Here is a 5,597-nt window from a genome sequence, read left to right as displayed (position 1 = left end):
CTTTCATAGTATTTTTTCACATATATATTTTTAATAGTTGATGTATATTCTTTTCATCCTTAGTGTGGTGTGACTATCATGGGGTGATCCCATATCCCTCAACCTTTGTTTTAGTGAATATTTAGCATTATATTTTAATTTGATAGAAAGGGACTTATTCATCAAAAAAAAGTTTAAACTTATGTCATTATAGAATTCTTAGAATACAAATTAAGTTATGAATTAGCCATATAAATATCATATCTAATATTTGATATATTATAAAACCAAGAGTTAAAATATTAAGTTGAATTATTTATTTTTAACTTTTAAAACATACTTTAATATAAATTAATTTTATTTATTATAAATTTTTATTATATCATTTTACACTTCTTTTTAAGCTTTTAGAATCTTATTTACTCCACTATATGATACAAAATTTTGATTTATTTGTATTTAATAATAATCAAATATTGTAGATAGAAAGCATAAACTTTTTGACTTATTTAATTTAATACGCGTTTCTCTTTGAAATAATAAAAGGTTAGAAAGATAGACAAGAATTAATAATTTACACGGTCATTATCTAGGACAATTTTGTATCCTAGTCTTTTTAACCCCTAAAAATTAGGAGAGGTGAGGTGTTTTTTTCTTAATCTTTAATTTGGTGGATGCATATTTTTTGTTTCACTTTCTAATCTAGTAGCACGTTCCCCAAAGTTCATAACAATGATAACTATGTCATATTATGGTAACAGAATATCCATTATAGGCCTAGTTTGACATCTATTATCTGTCAATAGGTATTTCTTTTTCAGTGGAGGATAAGCACCAGAATTTAATAGACCCCACTATGGAAGGATGTATTCGTAATGCTTTTGCAATTTAATGATAGTGGGAAGAGAAGCAAAGGCATTCCTATACCTTTTGTCGTTCAGCCATAGTGCAGACAGAATTAAAATATACGAACAGATCATACCAACATCCACGTTCAATTTTTAAAGAGGTAAGTGGACTCCACTGAGAATCCTGTAATGGTTATTCCTTTATAGCAATGCATGATATAACAGAAACTTAGTTCTCCAAGACGTGGGTATGCCTTGATTTCTTATCAGCTGAATTCACTTCGACTCCCTCTGTCAAAAAAAGATGCAAACTACTTCACCACAGAAACGGGGTACAATTACAAAACGCCCTTTCCCATTCAATTACCTGAAAAATGTCTTCAATTTGTTGGCTCCAATTCTATCTGATCCCTACTGCATTCATGTTATCTATTTCGCTACCATTTCTTTAGTGGGTTTGATTCCTTTGAGACTCTCGCCTACTAAAACAAAAACACATTTGAATGTGGTTGATGCACTTTTCACTAGTGTGTCATCTGCAGCTGTGAGCAGCTTGGGAGTTGTTGCCATGGAAGATCTTTCACACATCCACCTGGTTGTGATGATTATACTCATGCTTCTAGGCGCAGAAGTCTTCACCTCCTCCTGCTCTCTCTTCCTTGCAGGGCTCAGACTCAAGAGTCAACTCTCTATGAACAATAGTGCCAAAATGATTGATCAAGGCTCAAACATCACAAGTGATCATGGTGGATCTACAAGACACTTTGATCATCATCTCCATGCAAGGGATCAGATGAGAAGAGAATCAATACTATACCCTAAAAAGCCTATTACTGATCCCGAGGATATCATTCATGGTGATTTAGAACTGTGGGAGATCAATGAACCGAGCAAAATGGTAGCAGAATTTTGCCCTAATGAGATTAAAAGTGATGCTGAGAACGTCGTGGATGGTGATTTGGAATACCAAGCTCTTACTTTTCTTGGGTATCTATGTTTAGGGTATTTTCTGTTTGTTCAGTTAGCTGGTTTTATGCTCGTTTGCATCTATTTTTCTTTATCCAAAGGCGGAGAAAGGATCCTGAACGAGAGAGGCATAAGTAAGTCTTTGTTTGCAGCTTTTACAGTGGTGTCATCATTTGCCAACTGTGGGTTCGTTCCATTGAACGATAATATGATGCCCTTGAGAAAACACGGTGTTTTGCTTATGATATTGGCGGTTCAGATCCTCATGGGAAACACGATGTTTGGTCCTTGCTTCACAGCTATATTGCAAACACTTCGGAGATTTTCAAGAGCGGAGGGTAGGAGAAAATTATGTGATTATGTAGTGAAACATGGGCGCAGACTGTTTGCAGATCACTTCTTCTCCACAAGGCAAAATATGTGGCTCATACTGTTCGCAGGGGGATTCATCACAATTGAGATGGTTATGTTGTTTGCGTTGCATTGGGATGGGGCAGCTCTGGATGGGCTCACTGCGGGCGAGAAGTTGATTGGTGGGGTGTTTCAATCTGTGGCTATAAGGCACGCTGGTGAAAATATTGTCAATCCACAGCTTCTCTCCCCTGCCATCCTCGTTATCTACATCGTCTTTATGTAAGTTTTATTCCTTGCTAATTTCATAATTTAATTTAAAAACATAGAAATGTGTAAATTTTTAGTCGGGATAGTTTGTGTTTTTGAAAGAGGGGACATAAAATTCAAATCTCACAAGGTATATACATGTTATTCCTAGTATAATTAGGTGCCTCTCTAAAAGATTGTCTTATATTAGATAGGGTAGTTTCATATTAGATAAGGTAGTCTTATATTACTATAAATCATCTATAGATCAATATACAAATCACTTGTATAAGAATTTATTTATTTTCTTCTTTCTTTTATTGAAAAAATAGCTGACTAATTTAGAATGATGGAGTGTTTCTCATATCTATAAAAGATGCTCTTTCTTTTCTTCTTTCTTTTATTAAGTCATTAGTTTGACTAATTTATAATGATGACATTTTTCTCATATTTGTATTTAAATGTCACATTCAAAACTTATATTTGTTTAGTTAGTGACTGGTAGAATTCACATTAATGTGTAGGTCCTAACAAATATATGACTATTATTTTGATGAGCCACTCAGCCAAATCAAAGCTTACAATGTGCTGTTAAAATTCTACTAATCGTAGTGGAAGTATTTCTTAAATGATTTGTGCTTGACCACTTGCCCTGGCATTTTTCTACCTATTTAAATGGATTCATTATTAGAAATTTAAACTTCTTCTTTTTTGTAAACACACAAGCCTCAAAAATGTTTTCTTACCCAATTTATTTACTTTCTTATCAAATTGTTTTAGGATTATGTATTCCACACTCTAAAAATGAAAATCAAATATGCTATAAATATTTTATTTTTTATATAATACTTATTTGAATCATGTTTTCAATAAAAGGTATTTGCCACCCTATCCACTTTACAAGGTTGGAGAAGATATCATGACTATAAAACCATCCTCAAAGGAAGAATCAAGCAAGCATGAAGAGAATTGGAGTATTTGTATGCAATTTGAAAAGTTAGTTTTGCATGACTCATGTTATCTTCTTGTAGCAGTTGTACTAATTTGTATGATAGAAAGGAACAACCTTTCTCAAGACCCGCTTAACTTCAATGTTTTAGCCATCGTCTTTGAAGTTGTAAGGTATAAATGTATTTCACATATTCAAAATTATTATCCTGCCTTAGTTCTTTCATATTTAATTAATTTTATAATGACACGAATCTTTGATAGTGTAATTTTTTAATATATATTTTTGTTTGGTGTTTACAGTGGATATGGAAATGTGGGAATTTCATTAGGATACAATTGCATCCTTTTCAACAAGGTGTCTGGACATCATTGCAAAGATGTTTCCTATAGTTTATCAGGCAAGTTGAGCATAGAGGGAAAAATAGTAATTATAATGGTCATGTTCTTTGGACGTCTTAAGGTAATCAAATCATCTATGAGAAAAAAAGTTATTCCTTCAAAATGTAGCTTCACATAATTTTTAATTAAATAAAAAAAATGACCTTATCTTACAAATTTGTAATAGTTTATCATAACACATAATAAAGCATATTTTATTACATACTAGCTTCTTCTTCAATTATATTAATGAGTTCTTGACCTTTCTTGAATTTATGTAACATTCATGATTCATTTCTACTTTTAAAAAATATTAGAGGATGATATGACCCATTTTCATTATTGACCACTTTATAATATCTAAAATCATATACTCAAATAAATATCATTTTGAAAGAGTTTTGTTCTGTGTGTGTGTGTGTGTGTGTGTGTGTGTGTGTGTGTGTGTGTGTGTGTGTGTGTGTGTGTGTAAAATTGAATTGACTAGATTAGAATACAAGGAAAAAAGTTGAAGAATAGTAGATAAAAAGATTTCAAAGCATAAATTAAAATACAGTCAAATTTTATGTTGAATAATTTAGTTTTCATTCATATCCTAGCATGAAAAAATCCAAAGTATGAAGTTGGATAAAAATTGTATTGAAATTGAACTAATTGAAGGCAACCACTTCCAAGAAAACTTTACCCTAGTTCAATGAAAAATTAAAATAAAATCCTAAAGCCACTGATTAAGAAATCCCCCTTGAAAAGGCTTTTTTTGACACCCTAACTTAGAAAATAAATGTGCCTTCAACTAATCCTAGTCCTTCAAAATCAAAAAAAGAAAAGAAATGGGGATAAAAAGACGAGTCATTTAACTTAAATGAATAGTGAGGGGGATGTTGATGATGGAACTAGAAATATTGAGGAAAGAAAACATGATGGTAGTTCGGGTGCATGTTGTTTAGCCCATGTTCTTAGGAAAAAACGATAAGAAAATTATAAGGAGGTAGTCTCTAAGATGGATTTGTAGTACAGGATAGAAGAAGAGGAGGATTCTATGGAGAACACCAATAATGAGGATTATATTGAAAATGATGAAGATCTTGAGGAGAAAGAGAAAGAAAACTCTATATAGTTCACTATTAATCTTAAGGAACTATAGGATACCATAAACATGGTGTGTGAATTCCATACTCATGTTGGTAATTATTCTTTGGATAAAATGTTTAACTTCCCCTATTTTGAACTAAAACAATTAATACCCCTAATCTCCAAAATCAACTCGATGACCTAAAAAAGAGAATCATGAATTTTGATGGTTCTTCTAGTATGTTTTTAAAATCCAAAGAACACTTTTGAAATGTGATATCATCTCTCTATAGGGTTATTTATGGATAATGACCAAGGCTATGTTTAGAGTGGCCACTAGGAAAATAAATATTAGGAAATCAAAGAATACAAAGAAAGACTAGTAGAAAAGTGAGGAAGAACAACGTGGAGATTATAATAAGGACTAGCAGTGACAAGGATAGGATTGTTAATTCCTATTAAATTATTTTATTTTTTCTAGTGCTTCCTTTGCTAATACTATTTTTTTTTTAATGATATTTTTTGACTTCAATTCAAGATTTTATTTTTCACAACTTAGTTCTTATTTTTTGATCAATTGGAACTTCATGAGAAGTATTTATGTTAGGTTTGTGGGTAGTTTGAAAACAAAAACTCTTTTATTTATTTTATGGTGATAAACTATAATAATGCTAATGATAATAATAGTAGTGATATATGTTTCTTTGAAGCTAATAGTTGTTGTCTTGATTATCTTTGTTGTTGGATGTTTTATGAATGCTCTTGACTGTAATTGCCTTAAGTGGGGGTTCTAATTCTATTTCT

The 5,597-nt window shown here is 31.6% G+C and overlaps 1 pseudogene across 1 annotated transcript; it reads left to right on the top strand.

Annotated features, from left to right (window-relative positions):
• Window positions 1-1,120: 1,120 nt before the first annotated feature.
• Window positions 1,121-3,943, top strand: LOC149557427 (cation transporter HKT1;3-like; annotated as a pseudogene). Its single transcript, XR_016352394.1, has 3 exons — window positions 1,121-2,426; window positions 3,270-3,515; window positions 3,645-3,943. The product of XR_016352394.1 is annotated as a cation transporter HKT1;3-like (transcript).
• The last annotated feature ends 1,654 nt before the right edge of the window (window positions 3,944-5,597 follow it).

This window comes from Cupressus sempervirens, chromosome 5, assembly GCF_028749045.1.
Source record: "Cupressus sempervirens isolate cs-2001-9-10 chromosome 5, ASM2874904v1, whole genome shotgun sequence".
Taxonomy (NCBI): domain Eukaryota; kingdom Viridiplantae; phylum Streptophyta; class Pinopsida; order Cupressales; family Cupressaceae; genus Cupressus; species Cupressus sempervirens.
This window is presented reverse-complemented; position numbering and strand designations above follow the sequence as displayed.